This window comes from Kogia breviceps, chromosome 4 (genome assembly GCF_026419965.1).
Source record: "Kogia breviceps isolate mKogBre1 chromosome 4, mKogBre1 haplotype 1, whole genome shotgun sequence".
Lineage (NCBI taxonomy): Eukaryota > Metazoa > Chordata > Mammalia > Artiodactyla > Physeteridae > Kogia > Kogia breviceps.
The window spans coordinates 99226323-99253537 of record NC_081313.1 but is presented as its reverse complement, the minus strand read 5'-3'; the positions used below and the strand labels follow the sequence as shown (position 1 = coordinate 99253537).

Sequence of the window (27215 nt, the reverse complement as noted above, 5' to 3'; positions counted from 1 at the left end):
CAATACACCTCTTTCAGAAATGGACAGAGTAGGAAAAATAATTCCATGTAGAAAGTGTTTAATATGAACAACAAAGTTGTGGAAAGAAAGAAAGAGGGAGAAGTCTATCTCAAATAGAAAAAGTACATTGCTCTTATGTCTATAAAAGACTTACAAAATATATCATTGTAATTTACCACAAGAAGTTTATAAAATTTGCAAAAGAAAATTGTATATCTCATATTCTCTGAAAAGTTGGAAAATTTTAAAGTAAGAATTTAGAAATAAACTGTGACAAATATAAACTTTTTAGAAAAGTAAGAAATATGCTTACAAAATTATGAAATTAGAATAAAAAGTACAGACTCGGAAAATCAGAATAATCCATGACAATAGTAATAAAGCACAGTAAAATCTGTACTCAGCAAAAAATGTATGGCCATGAAAATCTTTAATTACAAAGAAGAAATAATAAAAGAATAAATACTAATTGGGGAAAAAAACAACTAAATAAACCATAAGTAACTTAAATAAGAATGAAGGAAAAAATAAAATGGAAAACCATGTGTATACTTGCTTGTACATGCACACAAACAGAATGTCTAAATCCAGATTGCTTTTTTTTAAATGCCAGAAAAAGACACCTAGAAGTTTAAGTTTATAAAATAGACAATAAAACAGTTCATATTTAGAATAAGAAAGGAAAATTAATTGAAGATTTAGGAGAGATTACAAGAATAGGAGAATAAAACATAGAATTCTGTGGCAAATAAAGAAAACCCCTGAGGAAATGGAATATTTTATGTTTAATAGAATATTTAAATAAATAAATAAATATATATATATATATATATATACACACACACACACACACACATATACATACATATACAATTTCCCCAAATTAGAAAACTTGACTGGTCCAATTAACAGAAAAAATTAGAAAGATGATTACAGTGATAAAGATCTATCACTAAAGAGCACCAAAATAGAGAAGAGATTGCGGAGAGAATTGGCAGAAGCCAAGACAATTCAGCTCAACAGGAGAGATACAGATGAGGGAGGTCATATAACGGAGCATGTAAACTTCCAGCAATGGTTTGTAGTGGAGTGTTTCTCTTAAGGGAGTAAGTGTGGCTTAGACAAGTAGAGGACAGAAAGAGAAGATACTGAGGGCATATTACCTAAAAGAGGCAAACAAGAGTGGATTGTTTCCGATTTCTTATCTGCAGTACATTGCATTTGCATATGTCCAATAATCACCCAGATAGCATATTTAAATACATGAGGATAACATCTTATGGATCTGACAGCAGGAGAGATGAGAGCCTCTAATTCAGGGAATTCTTCAGTCTCCTCAAAGCAGTAAATTCCACTTATTTTCCTGACTGACAGTGTCCTCTGGTCTGCAGTGTTTTTTTTTGTTGTTGTTTAAATATTTATTTATTTATGTTTTTGGCTGCATCGGTTCTTAGTTGTGGCGCCCGGGCTCTTCGCTTCATTGTGGTGCACCGGCTTCTCTCTGTTGTGGTGCGAGGGCTTAGTTACCCCGTGGCATGTGGGATCTTAGTTCTCCGACCAGGGATCGAACTGGCATCCCCTGCACTGCAAGATGGATTCTTAACCACTGGACAACCAGGGAAGTCCCCAGCTGGGCTGCAGTTTAAATGTGACTGCTCGTTTGTTGAAGCTGACATTAAAAATGTCAGATTTCATGAAATTACTCTGTTAGGTCCTTCGATCATTTCTACAGATCAGGGTGTCACAGATCCAGCCCAGAACAACTGCAGGACATTGGAACCAAAGAGAAAGCTTCAGATAAATCAAAATTTCAAAAGCCTGTACAACAGGTAAATTATGGCTAATTCCACACAATATCACATTCAGAAGAAAATGCAGATGGGATTTTTCAACCTGCCAAATTTTTTCTCATTTCTCAATTTCTCTATTATTTATCTTCTATTAAAAGAGGTAAAGATTTTTCTAAATCAGAAAATCTCAGGTGGTCTGGACTTACTTAAAGATATTTGAACAGTGATTCAGTTCAACCACTAATGTGCAGTTTGACACCTGTGTATTAATTAGGATTCTTTGCTTTAAGACAACAGACAGCAAATCTGGATAGCTTTGAAATATTGTGAACTGATTAGAAAAGTGTGAAGTATCTCTTAGAATAAACACTGAAAAGCCATATCTGGAGAAGTACAGACATTAGAGCAACTCTGAATACCCAGCTGGGGGAACTAATGGACAGTTTCTATTGCGTCCATCTCAAGAGAGGAATAAGCTCCCACCTTCTGCAGAGACTCTAACTTGTATCAAGTTGCTAACTTGGCCAGGAGAGGAAAGGACATTCTATCAACAACCCCTCTTACCATGGTCCCTCTTAGACCTTACCCAGTGAAGGTAGGTTAGCTCCTCTAAGCAAAACTTATTGCTGCGCAAATATATGGGGAAACGTAGGGTGGGCAGGAAAAAACAAACATTCATGCCACACTCTCTGATTTCTTGATACAGGGCTATCTATTCTGTTTAAAAACAGTCAGCAGTGGGAACCCATGACCTCCCAAGGTAGCCTATTTCATGTTTAGACAGCTCTGTTATACGTGTTTTTCTTAAATTCAACAGAATGTTCTTTATTTACAGCTTTCATCTTTCACTTTGAATTCTACCACACAAAGCTCTTCAATCAATAATTCTCCGCCTTCCACAGCAAACATTTGAAAGCAATTTCAAACAATTTCAACCAGTTACTGATGCACGTAGAAGTTCATAGATCCAATGCACGTCTCTCTACCTTGTCTGGGGAATTGGGGAAACTCTGTAGAAAGCCTTGAATCTGTATTTCCCTGATAGTGCCAAAGAAAGGAGCTAAAATGGACATGAGTTTTAGAGAATTGTTTCTAGGCTCTAGTGATCACTGCTTCCTCTATTACTTTTTTTGTTTCTATAAAGCATCAATTTAATATTTCCTAGATCTTTGATGCAAGTGACAATGAGCATAATGATGATGAGTTTGTGGATTCTATCTTCCATTTAGATTATAACGTTTGTACATCATAAAGCTTCCAAAATCTTGCCCATTCCACAGAATCTCTTACTAAGTTGTTTTCTCAGTATTCTAAGAATGGAATTTTTTAAGCCTACGAAATAAGCACTTTCTTATAAGTTCCCAGCAGCAACAAAGCACAAAAGTCAAAACTGGAAGAAACCTTAGAAACTGGTTCCACATCTTTTGTAGGTGAAGTGGATAACAAAAGTCATTTGTCTATGTTACTTACTAATTTGGAGCAAAATTTGCGTTGTCAAATTGTGTTATTTCTTCCACCCACAATATTTCAAACTGCAATGGATGGTTACTTTTTCTTGCTTGTACCATTACAAATGCTTTTTCCTTTCTCAAATATCTTTATACCGATTTACTTAAGACTCTGCTGCTAGCTTAATAATAATACTAATAGGTTATATATATATAGCCTTTATTATGTTCTAGGCATTGTTGTTAACTGTTGACTCATAATAACTCATTAATGCTCACAACAGGAAACACAGAGTTTGCTTGCCTGTTATCACACAGCTAGTATGTGTCAGAGCTAGAATTTAAACCCAGCTGGTTTAATTTTAGATCTTAAATTCATAAATACTACAAAATTCTACCTCTCAATGCTCAGCAGTATGTCACTCAGCTACTGCAAGTATATAATGGGCTACCATATATATATATATATATATATATATATATATATATATATATATATATACACACATATACATATACATACATACACACTCCTTAGCTCTGGAAATGTAACACTGACTTCATAACTTCATTTTTCAAACTGACACTCCTCCTATCCCACTTTCCTGTCAGCCTTGTCCAAAAATCTCTTATGTGCATAACACCACACTCTGCAAGTCTGCTAGTAGCATCGCCATTTATAATCTGACCCTTCCCTTAGTCAAGCTTATTATCTGTTACTTTCAATATACATCTTCCTTTAGTCAGTGCAGTGTTTTCACTGTTTCCCTCCCCAAGCCCCACAAGCTCCTTTCTGATTCTCAACTTTGTACCCTGAGACTTCAATCACATTTCTGCTGTGTTCTTGCCCTTTCTCACTGCTGGCCAAGTCCTACCCACTCTCTAGTCCTATCTCAAGTATAAAAAAGCTATGAATATTTCCTAATAAACACATCTTGCTATCATCTAGACCAACCCACTGTTTTCATATCTCCATTTCAGTTAGCCTTTAATTATCTCTGATCTTAAAAATATGTGAGTGTACTTTCCTACTTAGATTGCAAGTTAATTGAGGGCAGGAATCATGACACACTTATTTTCCAACATCTGACATCATACTGGACCAAAAGAAAGTGCCTAGTGAATATATGTGCATCAGTTCTTCATGTGTACTTATAAGACCTAACCCCCAAATTACCTTCAGCAGGAGAGTACACCATTCAATGAACTTTATAGTAAAATACGATTACAATTAAAAACAAACAACTTAGGATTTTGTTTCCTAAACCTTATACTGAGGACTACAATATTTTAACTTCTAAACATTAATTTTTCTTCAGAAATTTCAATAATTGGTGGAAAAATTAATTGCTTATCCTGGAGACTATAAATTACATAAGATACATATCAATAGGAGATGTTTTCAGTTCTAGTGTTATGATGAGGGATTACAGGGAGAGATTTTGACAACTAAACAGACAGACAATACGAACTTCTAAAACATTTGTCTTCAAATGACTAGAAGCAAGATTACTCAAATAATATTTAAATCAATGTATGTTTTAAGGGTAAATTAGATTGTGTTTGTGACAATTATATAAATGATATCATGCGAAATCTTCAAATTTAAATCCTTAAGAATTTTTCTGTTTTCTATGAAACAGAAAACATTGATTTAGCTCTAATGCATAGATATACGTATTCTATAATGTTTTTAAACTGGAAACATGTTCTAAATATATCCGTAGTTAAATCTGACTATTTGCCCTCTGTGGCTAAGTCTTTAGCACACTGTTGCCACTTGGTATTGGCATACACAACAGAAATACTAGACTTTTTTTTTTTTCAGTACGCGGGCCTCTCACTGTTGTGGCCTCTCCCGTTGCGGAGCACAGGCTCCGGACGCGCAGGCTCAACAGCCATGGCTCACGGGCCTAGCCGCTCCGGGGCATGTGGGATCTTCCCGGACCGGGGCACGAACCTGTGTCCCCTGCATTGGCAAGCGGATTCTCAACCACTGCGCCACCAGGGAAGCCCCTAACATTTTTTTTTAATAGGGGTAAATAAAAATTATTTAAGCTGTAAAATTATAAATTTCAATTTAAGCAATGTTGACAAAGCATCATTCCCTCATTCTATTTCTCTCAGTTCCCTTAAATAAAAGTAAATTTTAATTCTGGCATTTCTAGATTGCTACATAGTCTCTCATAGTCCCTAGTACTTCTTTCCCTTGCTCTTGGCCCACCATACACATAAGCCTGCTTTCAGTTCCTTTAAGTACCTATGCATGTTATCTTCTACATCAAGGATTTAATCACATTTCATTTATCTGTCTGACATTTTCTTACTAAATGAACGACTTTTATTCTCAGATCTGAGCTCAAATATCATTTCCTCATATAAGCTTTCCCAAAATTCTATCTTAGATAATATCTTCCAAACGTTTCACAAGAACTTGTATTCTCCTCTCATAGCATTATTAACGTTTTAGATGAAATATTTGCTTAAGGCCTATTTCTCTCAAGATTCCATATACTCCATGTTGACATATACATTGTTAGCTCACTGCTACTGTCTCTCGCATATACTAGACACATATAAAACGTTGGGAGAATGAATGAATGCACTAAAGAATGAATTTTACATGGAAGGAAAAATGCCCTAAGAGAAACATGTGATAGTTTTGGAGAACGAATGCTGAACTAAGACAAATATCTTCCTTGGCGAGAATCACCAGTATTTGGCTCAAGGAGGTTAATATTATTCAATCCTGGTTGTTTTGAAAGTGTCAGCTTCACTCCAGTCTAAACATATTGTGAAACTTACCTGATTGATTAAAAATACGCTGAAGAAACCTTTTTTCCTATTTCAATATATTGCTCTCATAAGGCAAACATTATCGATTGGTACCTGATAATTCCATCTATCCTAAAAGTGTAATCATTCAATAATATATTTACCAATGGTATCCCGCATAGAGATTTGACATTGTGGGAATCATTTACATTTTTGAATTATTGAATAATAAGTAGAAAGTACATGATGGCAATTGATGATAAATCAATTAACTTTTTATGATTCTTAAAAAGCATAATTTTTTTAAATGTGGGGAATAGATTACACCAAATGTAATTTTTTTCATCTCTTGAAAGTAAATATACCTATGATAGCTATATTTTTGTAAACCAAATCATCCATGGAATAACATGAATTACAAATATCACTTTAGGAAATGTTTGATAAACTAAATGATTTCTTTCTTTCTCTTTTTCATTCTTTCCTTCCTCCCTTCCTTTCTTCCTTCTTTCTTTTTTGTAAATTCCTAGGTTCCAAGAAGCACTTGATTCTATATGTACAATTTGATGTATTTCTTGGCTAAGTCATACCTAACAACTTAATATCAGATTGTGTATCTACAGACATCCATTGTGGCTTTTTAGGTGGCCACTAGGTTAGTTTTCTTAACATGCGATGCTGTTCTTTTACTACAGGGACAGCTCCCTCTGACAGTCTTACAACGTTTTGAGAATCACTGATATGATTTGGTCTACCAAGACTGGAAGCATTTTCTAAAAGATGAAGCTATCCATGTGAGATAGAACCTGGCTAAAAATTCAGCCTACATTATTTACTCTAGCCTGATAAATGGCACTGGTTCTTATCAGAGAAAAAGTTGGAATGCTTAACTTACTGATGAGATTTTTTTTTAAAACTTGAATATACAGAAAATGACTAAGATCTTCTAGTAGCACAGTAGGTTAACAGGTAAACGTAAACTACAGACATCTCCCTAGCCCCACACATATGGCCAGTCTCTGAGGAAAAATCTATAGGTTGTTTGGTTTCTTTTTTGAAAAAATTTGGATTTTTCAATATACATTTAACTTCTTTTTCTCCTAATGATAGCAAGTTTCAAGTAAGCCTGAAATCAAGTTTTCTCTTCAATAGTCAATGAAGACGTTAATTTTTCGGCAACTCAGAGTAATTTACCTCAAATAGACCTGACTGTAAAAATAAGATTTTAATATTTTCATCCAAATTTCAAAGGAAAGCTTGTTTTTATTCCCCAGAAGAAAAGTGCTCTTTTTCAATAATGATGTTTGCACAATAATTCAAATTAAAATAATTTCTCTTGGGCTCCAGGTGAAGGGGAAACAATTTACTTTCATTTATCCTGAATTGTAGTGGTGTTAAGCCAGTATTCCTTTACTGTCACTCCTGAAGATGGAACTTCCTCCTGATTCATTTTCTGTTACAATGGCTCTCTACTCTGGCTACACTTTCAACACCTCTAGGAGCTTTTTAAAAACACCACTATCAGAGTCCAGCCCCACATAAATTTAGACAAAATTTCTAGCACTAGAACCTGGGCAGCTATTGTTCTTTAAACTTCCCAGGTGATTCTAACACACAATGATGGTTGCAAACCCTTAATCCAGTATTTCATCTGACAGAAATTAGTCAAAGGTAAATCCTAAGAAGTTAAGGAAAAATAGGCAACCAAACTAGGAGTTTCTAGATTTAGCTCGCTTGGTTAATCCTATTAAGATATGCTTCACCAAACAGTTGCATATGAATTCCCATTGTAGTTCCAAATTTCTTATTTTCCTCAGAGACTGGAGGGTACAATTCAAAAAATCAATGATAATTTCAGAGGAGAGTTGTTTTCCCAGGGTCAAATCATGCTTAAGTAGAACAGGGCCAGGGCTTTGAAGCAGATCTTGTTTGCCTCAATAACATTAACTTCAGTTATAGTTAGGGTTGCCTGCACCATGGAAATCATATTCACCAACATATTTTCATTCTGAACACTAATGGAAATGATCCAAAAGAATTAAAAAGTAATATAATTGAATAGAAGAAAAATCACTTTTGGAAAAGACTTAATGAATCTAAATACAAACTTCCAAAGATAATAGAATTATATTAAATCTTAAAATTTCACTGCCTCCAAAACTAAAAATATGGGTGCAAATAGGTTAAAGACAAAATGAAACCTACCAACCACCAACAAACTTCCACAAATACAACAGAGGTCATCAAAACAAGAGCTGGTAGTCAGAGAAAGAGAAGGCTTTTAAAAATATTCTACAAGGCATGACTTGGTTTAGCTCTATGTTATTCCCAAAAGCCCAATGCAAAGCACAGGAAGGAAGAGGTGATTTCACAACATCCTGAAAAACTTGAACTAAAAATCCATGGTTGGAAAGAGCATGAGAATACATGGAGGCAACTCAAAGAAGAACAAAAGCCTCAGGAAAAGGAAACATGGTTGACCATTATGGTTTTGGTTCTCCTGCTGGGAGAAAAGCAGAGAGAAAAAGCAGAAACATTTCAGACACCCAGAGGTAAGATCCCACTGATAAATAAGAATTTAGTTAAACACAAGAAAAGAGAAAAGAGGAGATTTCTGGGGTGGTATAAAGTAGAAGAACCTGTGAAAATATCTTCAATCCACTCTAAACTCAACATAGGGGCCTAAAATCAAATTGTGAATCTCATCCTATTATGCTTTTAGAGGGTTAGAAAAAGACTTTGGAGGAATCCAGGATCAAATACGGTTAAAAACTACTTAGACAGCTGCTTTTTGATAAATGCAGAAAGTTTTAGAATTTGCACCAAATTCACAGGTGCTATTTGAAGCCTGAAGAAATTCTGGCATGGATTATGGTACATCTTCTGCAAAGTGAACTAGGGTATAAGACAGTGATAAACAAGGTACAGTTAATTTTTCTGATTAGGTTTATGCCTAGCCCCAGCTGATTCCAATTCCACCCCTATTTTCAAACGCCATCTCTCAAATATACACAGAACACACACAGAGGCTTGCTGCAGCTTTGAGAAAAGATAAATAGGAGTCAGATAAGGGGATAAAGTAAGCACTCATCATGAAATTATACAAACAATATCAGTGCAAATAGGAAGTGTGGGCCAAATTCTCCATGTTAAAAATGAGCCAGGTGAAAAATAACAGAAGCTCTATTTCAGAAGAAAATGAATGGATAATTTACATTAAAATTTCTAATAGAAAACATCGTTCTAATAAATCAACACCTAAGAGATAAAATAATAAAACAAGAGAAGACATGAAAAGGGAGATTGAAGAGGGAGTAGACAAATATAGGGCCAATATTACACTATTACTGAATTAGTAAATATATTAAATGCAGAAAGGAGAATAGACAGGTGAAAATGTCTGACAAACAGGAAAAAATATATTCAGAATAAAGGCAAAGGATAAAACAGTGATTAAAGCAAATAATGAAAAGACTATGGGTGAGGAAGACAAAGATGATCAACCCAAGGATAACTGGTTTCCCTGTAGGAGCAAATTCATTAATAAAATGTACATGTTTTCAAAGAGAGAGGAAAACTTTCCTGAAATACAGGAAGAATTGGAAATTAAGATGAAAGCACATAACATTTTCTAGGAGAAAACTTGATATAAAACTATCAATAATGAAATATATCTTGATTAAGGAATTGAAATTCATGGATGAAGAAATTTTGCAGTCACTTACAATTGGAAAAAGATCAGGGTACTTCAGACTTCTCCACTAATTCAAATGCAGAATACATTAGAGCAATATCTATGAAATTGTGAAGCAAATTGGACCCAACAGTATTGTACCAACCACATCGACATTCAAAATAAAAGCTATAGTCTGCATCCTCAAACACAAAAAAATCACCAAGGAAATATAGCATTGGTGAGACCTTCTTGGAGAAAACAAACATAAACTTCTCAAATTGGATTTTACTAATTAAGATATTAAAAAACACACTGAATTTACATAAAATGTAAGATGGAACAACTGGAAAAATAGGATTACAAGAGGTTGTTAGTTCCCAACCTCATGAGTTTCCAGGGTGAAATCTGAAACTAGCTTCCATACATGGAGGGCAAGGAGAGACCATAAATAGAGGCAGACCACTTTGAATTTGTAGGTGGCCACTTTAATAAGTAAGGGAATTTCCATATGAGGTTTGTCTTGGGCAGTCGTAAAACAAGTAGATCTCCGCCTCTGCCCGCCAGAATGTTAAAAGTTTATGTTGCGGCCTTAACTGGGTTTAGTCATGTTACTGTCCAGATGGTCTCAACAACACATTGCTCTCTGAGAGCTGCGACCTTGAAAATGGCTCCCACTGTGGAAATGGTGAGCAGAATGTAAATTCCAAGGACCTGGGAAGGAGAGAGGAGCCACTGATACCCAGGTAAATCAGCAGTCATGTTCTCTCGATGACTTCTCCCAACAGAGGTAAGTGTCTGAAAATAAACCATATAAAAATACTTGAAAAGAAAACATTAAGGGGAAAAAAAAAAGGAAAGTTGGTATGGTACCTAGAATAATTACTGTCCCCTCCAAAGATGTAGGAACCTGTCAATGTGTCATATTACATGACAAAAGGTAGAACGGAGGATTTACAGATGTGATCAAATTAAGGATCTTGAGATGGGGAGATCTTCCTGGATTATCCAGGTAGGTTCAATGTAGTCACAAGGGTCTTATAAGAGGAAGGTAATGACCAAGAAGGAGATGGAATAATGGAAGCAAATTTGGAGTGATACAATTGCTGGATGGAAGGGGGTCATGCGTGAAGGAATGTGGATAGCCTCTATAACCTGAAAAAGGCAAGGGAATGGAATCTCTCCTAGATCCCAGGAGGAACCAGCCCTGCTGACATCTTGACTTTAGTTCAGTGAGACTGACTGTGGATTTCTAGAATCCAGAGTTATAATAAAAATTTGCAGTGTTCTAAACTGCTAAGTTTGTGGTAATTTATTAAAGCAGCAATAGGAAATTAATACAGATGGAAAGAGTTTAGGTGCATTCATTTTTTAAACTTTCCTGAAGGAAAACCAATAGGCATTAAATATATAAATAAATCAAGAAGTAATGCTTTTAATTTATTTCATCACATTATAAGAGGAAACTACCAAAAATTAAAGATAAGAAAACACTAACCAATACAGTGGTCAAGTGGTAGCTGGCATTGAAAAACAAAGAATCTTAACTGAGAATATTATGTATACTACTAAATGTCTTTGATATAATAGCTAATTTTTAAAAACCCATTATAAACTTTCTAAATTAGCTGAGGGAAAACAGGCACACACAGACACATACATGCGTGCAAATGCTCACACACACAAACACACAATTCAAAGCTATAAACAAACAGATATGAGGAAGATAAAACAAATATAACAAAATATTGAAAACAGAAGCATTAAAAACAGAGCAGACAACATAACAGAATCACAAACTAATATATATGTCACATCAATAAATATAAATTAATTCAATGGTAAAAGAAAAAATTCATGTATTATATCAAAAGAACTTTATATGTTGTTTGAAAGAAACATGTTAAAGCACTATGATTGAGAAAGCCTAAAAGTAAAAGAATAAATGAAGACATAATAGACAAATGTTAATATGAGGGGAGGAAAATATCATCTCAATAAGGACAGAAAGTGCGCTTGGAAAAATGTAACACTCTTTAATGATTACTTAAGGGAAAAAAACTTAGCAAAAAAAAAAAAAAGAGAGAGAGAGAGAGAGAGACAGAGAGAGACAGAGAAGAGAACTTTCTCAGTCTGATAAGTATCTATAAAAACCCCAGAGAAAACATCAAACTTAATGTTAAAATACTGAATAATTTCCCTCTGAGATCTGGAAGAAGACAGATATACTTCCCAGCACCACTGCTGTTCAACATTGTCCCTAAGGACCAAACTTTTGAAATAACTGAAGAAATAAAAGTTATAAGTGTGGAGAAGGAAGAAATAAAACTTTCATTATTCATGGATGATCTGACTGCATATATAAAAAATATGAAATAATCAATATAAAAATTATGAAAATCAGTAAGTGAATCTAGCAAAATCACTGAATTTATTAACATAAAATGATGTATTTATATATTAAAAAACAAAATAAAATTAATAAACAAAATATGCCATTTATACTAGCAGCATAATACATCAGATGTGGAGGAGTATATATCTAAGGAAACACCTTCAAGGCTCCTATAGAGAATACTACACATATGATGAAACAAATTAAAAAACAAATAAATGGAAGGATCATTATGTTTTGAATTGAATATTGCATATCAAAAATGTCAATTTTCAGGCTTCCCTGGTGGCACAGTGGTTGAGAGTCCGCCTGCCGATGCAGGGGACATGGGTTCGTGCCCCCGTCTGGGAGGATCCCACATGCCACAGAGCAGCTGGGCCCATGAGCCATGGCCGCTGAGCCTGTGCATCCAGAGCCTGTGCTCCTCAATGGGAGAGGCCACAACAGGGAGAGGCCTGCATACTGCAAAAAAAAAAAAAAAAAAGACACAGGGTGGCTGATTGGGTAAAAAAGAAAACTCATCTAACGGTGCCTATGAGATACTCACTTCAGAACTAAAGACACACACAGACAAAAGTGAGAAACTGGAAAAAGATATTTCATACAAATGGCAATGACAAGAAAGTGGGGGTAGCAATACTCACATGATACAGAATAGATTTTAAAAACAAAATCTATAACAAGAGACAAAGAAGGACATTATATAATGATAAAGGGATCAATACAAGGAGAAGATATTATACTCATCAATATATATACACCCAATACAGGAGCACCTAAATATATAAAGCAAATAATAAAGACATAAAGAGATAAATTGACAATAATAAATAGTAGCAGTGTACTTCAACACCCAGCTTACGTCAATGTCTTACATCAAAGACAGAAAGCCAATAAGTCAACAGTGGTCTTAAATGACACAATAGACTAGTCAGGTTAATAGATATCTAAAGGACACTCCATCTAAAGACAGCAGAGTACACATTCTTTTCAAACTTGCATGGAACATTCTCCAGGAGTGATCACATGCAAGGCCACGAAAGGTCTCAACAAGTTTAAAAGGATAGAAATTATATCAAGCATTATTTCTGATCACAACAATAGAAATCTTTTACAGAAAGAAAAATAGTAAAAGCACAAACACATGGAGGCTAAAAAACATGCTACTGGAAAAAATTTGAGTCAAAGAGGAAATCAGAAAATACCTCAAGACAAACGAAAATAGGAACAGAACTGTCCAAAATCTGTGGGACACACAAATGCAATTATAAGAGGGAAGTTTATAATGATACAGGCCTACATCAAGAAACAAGGAAACTCTCAAATAAAAAAACTGGCTTATTAGTATATAAAGGAACTTGAAAAAGAACAAACAAAGCCAAAAGTCAGCAGAAGGAATGAAATAATAATGATCAGAGAAGAAATAAATAAAATAGAGACCAAAAAAAAAAAAAAAAAAAAGAAAGAAAAAAAAGAAAAGATAAATGAAGCCAAGAGCTGGTTCTTTGAAAAGAAAATATAAAATTGATAAACATTTGGACAAGTTCACCAAGAAAAAAGAGAGAGGGCTCAAGTAAACAATATAAGAAATGAAAGAGGACAAATAAGATATCACAGGGATAAAAAAAATCATAAACAGATAGAACAACATATAAGAAATGGACAAATTTATAGAAATATCCACCTTTCCAAGACTGAATCAAGAAGAAATAGCCAATCTGAACAGACCTACCCCTAGTAATGAAACTGAATTTGTAATTTAAAAACTCCCAGCAAACAAAAGCACAGAACTGGATAGCTTCACTGGGGAATTCTACCAAACACATAAAGAAGAGCATACCTATCCGTCTCAAAATGTTCCAAAAAACTGAAGGGAGTTGAACACTCCCAAATTCATTCTATGAGGCCAACATTACCTAATACCAAAACCAGACAAAGACATTAGAAAAAAAGAAAATTACAGGCCAATATCTCAATAATGGATATAGATGCAAAAATTCTCAAAACAATTAGCAAATCTAATTCAAAACTATAAAAAAAGGATCATACACCATGATCAAGTGGGATTTATTCCAGGGACACAAGGTTGGTTCAATATTTGCAAATCAACCAATGTGATATACCATGTTAACAAAAGGAAGGCTAAAAATTGCATAATCATCTCAATAGACACAGAAAAAGCACTTGCCAAAATTCAACATCCATGTATGATAAAAGGTCTCATCAAAGTTGGTATAGAGGGAGCATATCTCAACACAATAAAGGCCATTTATGAAAAACCCACAGCTAACATCATACTTAGTGCTGAAAAGCTGAAAGCATTTCCTCTAAAATCAGGAGCAAGACAAGGATGTCCATGCTCACCACTTCTATTTAACATAGTATTGGAAGGCTTAGCACAGCAATCAGACAAGAAATTAAAGGCATCCAAATTGAAGACGGGAGGTAAAATTGTCACTATTTGCAGATGACATGATACTTTATATAGAAAACTCTGAAGTCACCAAAAAGTTATTAAAACTAATAAATACATTCAGTAAAGTTGCAAGATACAAGATTAATATACAGAAATCTGTTGCTTTTCTCTACACTAATAATGAACTGCCAGAAAGAAAAATTAAGGAAAAAATCCAATTTACAATCACATCAATAGAGTAAAATACCTAGGAAAAAACATAACCAAGGAGGTGAAAGACCTATACTCTGAAAACTATAAAACTTTGATGAAGAAATTTGAAAATGATATGAAGAAATGGAAAGATATCTCATGTTCTCAGACTGAAAGAATTGATATTGTTAAAATGTCCATACTACCCAAGCAACCTATAGATTTAATGCAATCCCTATTAAAATACACAAGGCATTTTCCACAGAAGTAGAAAAAATAATCTGAAAAGTTATATGGAACCGCTAACGACCCTGAATTACTAAAGCAATATTGAGAAAAAGGAACAAAGCTGGAGGTATCATGCTCCCTGACTTCAGATTATAGTACAAAGCAATAGTAATCAAAACAGCATGGTACTAGCACAAAAACAGATATACAGCTCAATGGAACAGAATAGAGACCACAGGAAAATACCCACACACTTATTCCCAATTAATCTATGACAAAGGAGGCAAGAATATACAATGGAGGAAAGACAATAAGTGGTTCTGGGAAAACTGGACAGCTACATGTAAAAGAATGAGATTAGAACATTTCCTCACACCATGTACAAAAATAAACTCAAGATGGAGTCAAGACCTAAATGTAAGACCTTAAAACATAAAATTCCTATAAGGGAATGTAGGCAGGACACTCTTTGACATAAATCGTAGCAATATTTTTCTGGATCTGTCTCCTAAGGCAAAAGAAATAAAAGCAAAAATAAACAAATGGGACCTAATTAAACTTAAAAGCTTTTGCATAGCAAAAGAAACCACTGGAAAAAAAAAAAAAACAACCTACTGAATGGGAGAAGATATTTGCAAATGATATGACTGATAATTGGTTAATATCCAAAACATATAAAGAGCTCATATGACTCAATTTAAAAAAAAAAAAAGGCAGAAGGCCTGAATAGACATTATTCCAAAGAAGATATACAGATGGGCAACAGGAACATGAAAAAATGCTCAACATCACTCATCATGAGAGAATTGCAAATCAAAATCACAATGATAGTGCTCGCTTTGGCAGCACATATACTATAACTGGAACAATACAGAGAAGATTAACATGGGCCCTGCCCAAGGATGACATGCAAATTCGTAAAGCAAAAACCACAATGAGATATCACCTCATACCCATCAAAATGGCTGTTATCAAAATATCTACAAATAACAAATGTTGGCCAGGATGTGGAGAAAAGGGAACCCTAGTACACTGTTAGTGGTATTGCACATTGGTGCAGACACTATGGAAAACATTATGGAGTTTCCTCAGATAACTAAACATAGAACTGCCATATGATCCAGCAATTCCACTGCTGGGTATATATCCGAAAAAAATGAAAACACTAATATGAAAAGATATATGCACCCCAATGTCCATAGCAGCATTATTTATAATAGGCGAGATATTAAATTGACCCAAGTGTCCATCAATAGATACATAAAGAAGACATTATATATATATATACATATATATTTAAATATATAATTGAATACTACTCAGTCATAAAAAGGAATGAAATTTTGGCATTTGCAACAACATGGATGAACCTAGAGGGTATTATGCTTAGTGAAATACATCAGACAGAAAAAGATAAATGCTCTATGTTATCATTTATATGTGGAATCTAAAAAACAAAACAAACAACTGTATGTAACAAAACAGACACATATTTAGAGAACAAACTAGTGGTTACTAGTGGAGTGAAGGAAGGGGGAGAGGAGAAGATGGGGTATGGGATTTAGAGACACAAACTACAATGTAAAAAATAAGTAAACAACAAGACCATATTGTACACCACAGGAAAATATAGACTTTTTTTTTGTAAAAACTTTAAATGGAGTATAAGCTACAAAAATATTGAATCAGTTGGTTGTACACTTGAAACTAATATAATATTGTAAATCTACTATACTTTATTAAAAATGATAAAAATCCTAACTTTCTATGCCATACTACTGAACTGTCTTCATTTCTCTCTGCAATTTTTTGGCACAATTTACAAATTAAAACATTATATAAAATAAAACTATAAGCATCGTAAGAAAAAAAAGTATTCCCTTGCTTTCAGTCATAACGATGATATCCAACTTATTAGGTAGACAAAAGTTGGGAAGTACTCATCAATAGTATGACTTGAAAAGTCTAAAGCAAAGTTCTGAGGATTAAAGTAGAATGTTGTAAAGCAATAATATTAAATCAATTGATTTCTAAATATAATATTTTTAATATGGTGAAGATATCATACCTAGGTTGGAAAACCTAGGGACGAGGCTGGCCAGTTTCCCCTCATTTTATCCTCACCCTCTACCTTAACGGCAGAGTTAACCTTCGCCTATTAAATCAAAGAGAAGATCAGCACACAGCTATACTTAGGAGCTTTCATGATGTATTACTGATATGCCCAGTGTTTTAAACAAGAATGTCAATAATTCTTCATTATACTTTTTATGAAAGATTGTATTTTCCATAAATACAAGGTTTTTTAATCCTTTTTTCTGGTCATTTCTTCTTCTCTGTGATTCTCTATACTTTCTTAATATCTAGTTTGTACAAATTTTGTCCCAAGAAGCATTTTCATAGGCTTAGTTTCTTTCATATATTCCCTAATTCCTGTATCAATTTTTATGAGTTCTTATAAAAAATTTTACAATACATTGCCCAACATCAGTATTCAGTTAGTATACATGTATATAATATCATTATTTGCCTGAATATTCTGAAGTTCAAACCTCTAAAAACCCACTTGTAATTATCCTGGGTATTCAAAAGTGCTTAACTGAACCAAATACTTTCTAAAGTAACATTTACTTTAGATGTATGCATGTAACCATTAGAAGCTAGACAAAAACATGACCATTCATCACTCACTTACTCATATCTCCCCAAACAATTTGAATCAGACATTTGGTTGAATGTATTTTAATTATTTAAAAATTCTGGCTTTCAAGAGAAATAAAACAAAACAAAAGCAGTCTTGCTACCTGTTCTTATACTGCCTCTCCTTCTTTTTCTAAGCTACTTAGAGTCATGAAGCTCTGCATTATGCCCTACATAGATAAGCTAAAGCAGGCATAGATAGCTTGAAACACAAAAGGATTTTAAAGCATAAAAAGCAATAAATATTGAAATTCAGTGCATGTTATTCTTTCAAAGTGTAAAAGATGGGTTTTTAAAAAATTTTCCCTTGCATGTCTCTCAGAATATAAACAAACACACAATTCTTAAGGAACTAGTAGATTTGAAATATTAGAGAAAAGGAAGGGTTATAAACCCAAGCCTTAACCCCTAAATAGTTACTTTTATGAAATTTATAACATTATTTTTTTCTTAGATTTCTATGATTGAGTGACAAAAACTATCAAGAAATAGCTTCTGAGGAGGAGAGAGAAGATGGCGGAAGAGTAAGATGCGGAGATCACGTTCCTCCCCACAGATACATCAGAAATACATCTACACATGGAACTGCTCCTATAGAACACCCACTGAACGCTGGCAGAAGACCTCAGGCCTTCCAAAAGGGAAGAAACTCCCCAGGTACCTGGGTAGGGCAAAAGAAAAAAGAATAAACAGAGGCAAAAGAATAGGGACTGGACCTGCACCAGTGGGAGGGAGCCGAGAAGGAGGAAAGGTCTCCACACACTAGAAGCCCCTTCACGGGCAAAGACTGCTGGAGGCAGAGGGGGAAGCTTCGGAGCCATGGCGGAGAGTGCAGTAACAGGGTGTGGAGGGCAAAGCGGAGAGATTCCTGCACAGAGGATCGGTGCCGCCCAGCACTCACCAGCCCGAGAGGCTTGTCTGCTCACCCGCTGGGGCGGGCGGGGGCTGGGAGCTGAGGCTCGGGCTTCGGTTGGAAGCCGGGAGAGGACTGGGGTTGGCTGCGTGAACACAGCCAAGGGGTTAGTGCACCACGGCTAGCCTGGAGGGAGTCCGGGAAAAGTCTGGAGCTGCCAAAGAGGCAGCACACAGAAGCCTGTGTGCGAGCACAGGTCACTCTCCACACCTCCCCTCCCGGGAGCCTGTACAGCCCGCCACTGCCAGGGTCCCGGGATCCAGGGACAACTTCCCCAGGAGAACACACGGTGCGCATCAGGCTGGTGCAATGTCATGCTGGCCTCTGCTGCCGCAGGCTCACCCTACATCCGTACCCCTCCCTCCCCCCAGCCTGAGTGAGCCAGAGACCCCGAATCAGCTGCTCTTTAACCCCGTCGTGTCTGAGCAAGGAGCAGACCCCTTGGGCGACCTACGTGCAGAGGCGGAGCCAAATCCAAAGCTGAACCCCAGGAGCTGTGCAAACAAACAGGAGACAGGGAGGTCTCTCCCAGCAGCTTCAGAAGCAGCGGATTAAAGCTCCACAATCAACTTGAAGTGCCCTGCATCTGTGGAATACCTGAATAGACAGCGAATCATCCCAAGTTGAGGAGGTGGACTTTGGGCACAAGATATATTATTTTTTTCCCCTTTTTCTCTTTTTGTGAGTGTGTATGTGTGTGCTTCTGTGTAACATTTTGTCTGTATAGCTTTGCTTTCACCATGTGTCCTAGGGTTCTGACTGTCCCGTTTTTTCTGTTGTTGTTTTTACTTTAAAAAATTTTTCTTCTTAATAATAAATTTTTATTTTAATAACTTTATTTTATCTTACTTTATCTTCTCTCTTTCTTCCTTCCTTTCTATTTTTTTCTCCCTTTTATTCTGAACTGTGTGGATTAAAGGCTCTTGGTGCTCCAGCAGGCATCAGGGCTGTGTCTCTGAGGTGGGAGAACCAACTTCAGGACACTGGTCCACAAGAGACCTCCCAGCTCCACGTAATTTCAAATGGCGAAAATCTCCCAGAGATCTCCATCTCAAACACACACCAAGACACAGCTTCACTCAACGACCAGCAAGCTACAGTGCTGGACACCCTATGCCCAACAACTAGCAAGACAGGACCACAGCCCCATCCATTATCAGACAGGCTACCTAAAATCATAATAAGGCTACAGACACCACAAAACACACCACCAGACGTAGACCTGCCCACCGGAAAGACAAGATCCTGCCTCATGCACCAGAACAGAGGCACTAGTCTCCTAAACCATGAAATCTACTCAATCCACTGAACCAACCTTAGCCACTGGGGACAGACACCAAAAACAATGGGAACTACAAACCTGAAGCCTGCAAAAAGGAGACCCCAAACACAGTAAGATAAGCAAAATGAAAAGACAGAAAAACACACAGCAGATGAAGGAGGAAGGTAAAAATGCACCACACCTAACAAATGAAGAGGAAAGAGGCAGTCTACCTGAAAAAGAATTCAGAATAATGATAGTAAAGATGATACAAAGTCTTGGAAATAGAATAGACAAAATGCAAGAAACATTTAACAAGGACCTAGAAGAAATAAAGAGGAAGCAAGCAACAATGAACAACACAATAAATGCAATGAAAAATACTCTAGATGGGATCAATAGCAGAATAACTGAGGCAGAAGAACGGATAAGTGACCTGGAAGATAAAATAGTGGAAATAACTACTACAGAGCAGAATGAAGAAGAAAGAATGAAAAGAATTGAGGACAGTCTCAGAGACCTCTGGGACAACATTAAATGCACCAACATTAGAACTATAAGGGTCCCAGAAGAAGAAGAGAAAAAGAAAGGGACTGAGAAAATATTTGAAGAGATTATAGTTTAAAACTTCCTTAATATGGGAAAGGAAATAGTTAATCAAGTTCAGGAAGCACAGAGAGTCCCATACAGGATAAAACCAAGGAGAAACATGCCAAGACACATATTAATCAAACTATCAAAAATTAAATACAAAGAAAACATATTAAAAGCAGCAAGGGAAAAACAACAAATAATATACCAGGGCATCCCCATAAGGTTAACAGCTGATCGTTCAGCAGAAACTCTGCAAGCCAGAACGGAGTGGCAGGATATATTTAAAGTGATGAAGAAGAAAAGCCTAAAACCATGATTACTCTAGCCAGCAAGGATCTCTTTCAGATTTGATGGAGAAATTAAAACCTTTACAGACAAGCAAAAGCTGAGAGAGTTCAGCACCACCAAACCAGCTTTACAACAAATGCTAAATGAACTTCTCTGGGCAAGAAACACAAGAGAAGGGAAAGACCTACAAGAACAAACTCGAAACCATTAAGTAAATGGTAATAGGAACATACATATCAATAATTACCTTAAATGTAAATGGGTTAAATGCTCCCACTAAAAGACACAGACTGGCTGAACAGATACAAAAACAAGACCCCTATATAAGCTGTCTACAAGAGACCCACTTCAGACCTAGGGACACATACAGACTGAAAGTGAAGGGATGGAAAAAGATATTCCATGCAAATGGAAATCAGAAGAAAGCTGGAGTAGCAATTCTCATATCAGACAAAATAGACTTTAAAATAAAGACTATTACAAGAGACAAAGAAGGACACTACATAATGATCAAGGAATCAATCGATGAATAAGATATAACAATTGTAAATATTTATGCACCCAACATAGGAGCACCTCAATACATAAGGCAAATACTAACAGCCATAAAAGGGGAAATTTACAGTAACACAATCATAGTAGGGGACTTTAACACCCCACTTTCACCAATGGACATATCATCCAAAATGAAAATAAATAAGGAAACACAAGTTTTAAATGATAAATTAAACAAGATGGACTTTATTGATATTTATAGGATATTCCATCCAAAAACAACAGAATACACATTTTTCTCAAGTGCTCATGGAACATTCTCCAGGATCCATCATATCTTAGGTCACAAATCTAGCCTTGGTAAACTTAAGAAAATTGAAATTGTATCAAGTGTCTTTTCCGACCACAACGCTATGATACTAGATATCAGTTACAGGAAAAGATCTGTAAAAAATACAAAAACATGGAGGCTAAACAATACACTACTTAATAGTGAAGTGATCACTGAAGAAATCAAAGAGGAACTAAAAAAAATACTTAGAAACAAATGACAATGGAGACACAATGACCCAAAACCTATGGGATGCAGCAAAAGCAGTTCTAAGAGGGAACTTTAGAGCAATACAATCCTAGCTTAAGAAACAGGAAACATCTCGAATAAATAACCTAACCTTGCACCTAAAGCAATTAGAGAAAGAATAACAAAAAAACCTCAAATTTAGCAGAAGGAAAGAAATCATAAAGATCAGATCAGAAATAAATGAAAAAGAAATGAAGGAATCGATAGCAAAGATCAATAAAACTAAAAGCTGGTTCTTTGAGAAGATAAATAAAATTGATAAACCATTAGCCAGAGTCATCAAGAAAAAAAGGGAGAAGACTCAAATCAAGAGAATTACAAATGAAAAAGGAGAAGTAACAATGGACACTGCAGAAATACAAAAGATTATGAGAGATTACTATAAGCAACTCTATGCCAAAAAAATGGACAACCTGGAGGAAATGGACAAATTCTTAGAAATGCACAACCTGCCGAGACTGAACCCAGAAGAAATAGAAAATATGAACAGACCAATCACAAGCACTGAAATTGAAACTGTGATTAAAAATCTTCCAACAAACAAAAGCCCAGGACCAGATGGCTTCACAGGTGAATTCTATCAAACATTTAAAGAAGAGCTAACACCTATCCTTCTCAAACTCTTCCAAAAGTTAGCAGAGAGAGGAACACTCCCAAACTCATTCTACTTGGCCACCATCACTCTCATACAAAAACCAGACAAAGATGTCACAAAGAAAGAAAACTACAGGCCAATATCACTGATGAGCATAGATGCAAAAATCCTCAACAAAATACAAGCAAACAGAATCCAACAGCACATTAAAAGGATCATACACCATGTTCAAGTGGAGTTTATTCCAGGAATGCAAGGATTCTTCAAAATACGCAAATCTATCAACGTGATGCACCATATCAACAAACTGAAGGAGAAAAAACATATGATCATCTCAATAGATGCAGAGAAAGCTTTTGACAAAATTCAACACCCATTTATGATTAAAACCCTCCAGAAATTAGGCATAGAGGGAACGTCCCTCAACATAATAAAGGCCATGTATGACAAACCCACAGCCAACATCGTCCTCAATGGTGAAAAACTGAAACCATTTCCACTAAGATCAGGAACAAGACAAGGTTGCCCACTCTCGCCTCTCTTATTCAAGATAGTTTTGGAAGTTCTAGCCACAGCAATCAGAGAAGAAAAAGAAATAAAAGGAATCCGAATCAGAAAAGAAGATGTAAAGCTGTCACTGTTTGGAGATGACATGATACTATACATAGAGAATCCTAAGGATGCTACCAGAAAACTACTAGAGCTAATCAATGAATTTGGTAAAGTAGCAGGATACAAAATTAATGCACAGAAATCTCTGGCATTCTTATACACTAATGATGAAAAATCTGAGAGGGAAATTAAGAAAACACTCCCATTTACCACTGCAACAAAAAGTATAACATATCTAGGAATAAACCTACCTAAGTAGACAAAAGACCTGTATGCAGAAAACTATAAGACACTGATGAAAGAAATTAAAGATGATACAAATAGATGGAGAGATATACCGTGTCCTTGCATTGGAAGAATCAACATTGTGAAAATGGCTCTACTACACAAAGCAATCTACAGATTCAATGCAATCCCTATCAAACTACCACTGACATTTTTTTACAGAACTAGAATAAAAAATTTCACAAATTGTATAGAAACACAAAAGACCCCGAATAGCCAAAACTATCTTGAGAATGAAAAATGGAGCTGGAGGAATCAGACTCCCTGACTTCAGATTATACTACAAAACTACAGTAATCAAGACAGTATGGAACTGGCACAAAAAAAGAAATATAGATCAATGGAACAGGATAGAAAGTCCAGAGATAAACCCATGCACATATGGTCACCTTATCTTTGATAACGGAGGCATGAATATACAGTGGAGAAAAGACAGCCTCTTCAATAAGTGGTGCTGGGAAAACTGGACATGTACATGTAAAAGTATGAAATTAGAATACTCCCTAACACCATACACAAAAAATCAACTCAAAATGGGTTAAAGACCTACATGTAAGGTCAGGCACTATCAAACTCCTAGAGGAAAACATAGGCAGAACACTCTGTGACATAAATCACAGCAAGATCCTTTTTAACCCACCTCCTAGAGAAATGAAAATAAAACACAAATAAACAAATGGGACCTAATGAAACTTAAAAGCTTTTGCACAGCAAAGGATACCATAAACAAGACCAAAAGACAACCCTCAGAATGGGAGAAAATAGTTGCAAATGAAGCAACTGACAAAGGATTAAATCCAAAATTTATAAGCAACTCATGCAGCTCAATAACAAAAAAACAAACAATGCAATCCAAAAATGGGCAGAAGACCTAAATGGACATTTCTCCAAAGAAGATATACAGATTGCCAAGAAACACATGAAAGAACGCTCAACATCATTAATCATTAGAGAATTGCAAATCAAAACTACAATGAGATATCATCTCACACCAGTCAGAATGGCCATCATCAAAAAATCTAGAAACAATAAATTCTGGAGAGGGTGTGGAGAAAAGGGAACACTCTTGCACTGCTGGTGGGAATGTAAATTGATACAGCCACTATGGAGAACAGTACAGAGGTTCCTTAAAAAACTACAAATAGAACTACCATACGAACCAGCAATCCCACTACTGGGCATATACCCTAAGAAAACCATAATTCAAAAAAGTCATGTACCAAAATGTTCATTGCAGCTCTATTTACAGTAGCCAGGACATGGAAGCAACCTAAGTGTCCATCAACAGATGAATGGATAAAGAAGATGTGGCACATATATACAATGGAATATTACTCAGTCATAAAAAGAATTGAAACTGAGTTATTTGTAGTGAGGTGGATGGACCTGGAGTCTGTCATATAGAGTGGAGTAAATCAGAAAAAGAAAAACAAATACTGTATGCTAACACATATATAGAGAGTCTAAGAAAAAAATGATGTCATGAAGAGCCTAGGGGTAGGACGGGAATATAACACAGACCTACTAGAGCATGGACTTAAGGATATGGGGAGGGGGAAGGGTAAGCTGTGATGAAGTGAGAGAGTGGCATGGACATATATACACTACCAAACGTATGGTGGATAGATAGTGGGAAGCAGCTGCATGGCACAGGGAGATCAGCTAGGTGCTTTGTGACCACCTAGAAGGGTGGGATAGGGAGGGTGTGAGGGAGGGAGACACAAGAGGGAAGAGATATGGGAACATATGTAAATGTATAACTGATTCACTTTGTTATAAAGCAGAAACTAACACACCACTGTAAAGCAATTATACTCCAATAAAGGTGTTTAAAAAAGAAAGAAATAGTTTCTGTGCGAAAATAGTCTTAATTTCCTCAAATAGTGATAATTAGCTTTTAAAAAAATTTTTTTTCCTAATAAGTTATTTTCTAATAAGTCCTCTATTCACATTCTAGGAATAAGTATACATGTGTTTGACATATGCAAACATTTAACAATTTCTAAAGGATAGTACATGTATAAATGGGGAAACAGGCACAGATAATTAAAAAGGAAAACAAAATCTTTTTGAACTGAAAATGTAAGAGTAAATTATTTAGTGGCTATACATCAGAGATTCACAAAAAGAGCTCTAAATATAAAGAAACAATTTCAAAATTAAGTAAATCAAGAGGAGATTGGAATATAAAAGGGAATCAGACAGTTTAATTAATGAATTAGTAGAATCTATCCACCCTACCCTCACACACATAGTTTTAAATAAGGAATTATATAAGTTGAAATAAAATAAATATAACCTTTAAGTATATTTTAATGTATTTGAACTATAGTAAAAACACTTTTTTTGGTAAAGGCCTCCATATTTTTCTTTTCCAAACCGAAGGAAACATTGAAAGCACTGCAAAATAAAAAGAGAAAAAGAAAGAAAATAATTGATAACAAGGACCTGATAGAGCCCTTTTAAACAGTTCAGGAAAACTGTGGGAAGTCTGGGTAATCAGGCTGGATGCTAAAAGTTCTGTGCCAATTAGAGTCTGAAAGCTATAGATGCTTCCCAGTTGCATAATAACAAATTTACTAAGGAGATAATATGTGAGAGAGCTGAGCATAGGTCTAATGCTGTCCATGATTATAGACCTTCTTGAATACTGCATGAGAAATTTCAATAATTTTCAGTAATACAGGCAGAAATTTAGCACAAGTTCTATAATGAAAATAACAGTTTAGTGGAATGGTAGGATCAAAGGTGATTATGAACTTGTACATGTTAATATGGTGCAGTATTTTGAATGCACAGCCAAACAGAATTGGGTCTAACTACTAATAACACAATGTGTTTTCATTTGTAGTTTGACCTCGCTGTGGAAATTCAGAGTGGACATATATGCCCTAAGCAATTGTGTTTCAGTGTACCAGGGCATAAGAAGAACCCTACTAAAGGAGCAGATAAATGGCAATTGCATTTACCTGTCTCTTCTGTCAGTGATACATCTCCAGCGATATGCTCTTAACATTTTAACAATTAGCTCTTCAGAAAGAAAAGACCAAAACAAATCCATGGGGTCAATATTCCCTCCACACCCAATTTCAAGCTACCAAATGACATGATTGGATGCAGAGTTGAGAAAAGATGTGCACAATCGGCTTTTACAAGTGGGTGTGAGCCAGATGCAGCACCCCACTGTGACAGCAGCATGCCCCAAATATCTTAAGAACAGCAGTCTCAAATCATTATGTCCAGGCTTCTTGTATAGCTTAAGAGCATTTAAAGGGCATTTATGAAGATGCCTGATCCACCATTCTTGGTCTCTATATTCAGAATCTATAACACGTTTTAGTCTACTGTACGCTTTTAAGTACAAGTATCTACTATCCACTTAGGTTTCTAAATTTTCAAGGGAAATATTCTATCAGATACATGCATAGGAATTTTGCTGGGTTCTGAGACCTGTTGAATTATAAAGTACATCTTTTATTTTGACTTTCCCACAAATGTGAAACCTAAATGCCACACTAAAAATCGGCTGAAGAGTTTACATTTAACGCTAAGCTGTATTCGTGTATAATTTAAGTTTTAATGATATCTCCACCCTCAAAGAAGATAAAAGGATTAACTCTAATCTCCATATGAACAGTTTTCAGTTTGTGTAAGGATATGGATAAGTGAGTCTGAAGGCAATAAAAGGAGCAGAGAATTCTCTGCTAAGCAGATGAGAGGTCAACTTTAGATGATATAGTAGTGCTAGAAAAAACATCTCAGGGTAAATAATAATTTTATTTTTCATATGTATGAATTATAATTTTGACTCCCTATTTGATAAATCCACCAGACATCTTACATTCCATATTCACTCATCCCTTCTTAATCTTAACATGCTCACGGCTTCCACTGTTACCAAACTGTCCTAATTTTCTTTGCACATAAAATTACAATTTCTTCTTCATCTCCTTTCTCCCTGTCCTACCCTGGTCT

General features: G+C 35.5%; 1 protein-coding gene and 1 non-coding gene across 6 annotated transcripts in view; one reads left to right on the top strand and one right to left on the bottom strand.

Annotated features, from left to right (window-relative positions):
• PRR16 (proline rich 16) overlaps positions 1–27215 on the bottom strand; it is a 283970-nt gene that overhangs the window by 52366 nt on the left and 204389 nt on the right. The gene's annotated exons all lie outside the window — the stretch shown is intronic.
• LOC131756457 (U6 spliceosomal RNA) lies at positions 15748–15854 on the top strand. Its single transcript, XR_009335640.1, has one exon. It is a non-coding gene; the product is annotated as a U6 spliceosomal RNA (small nuclear RNA).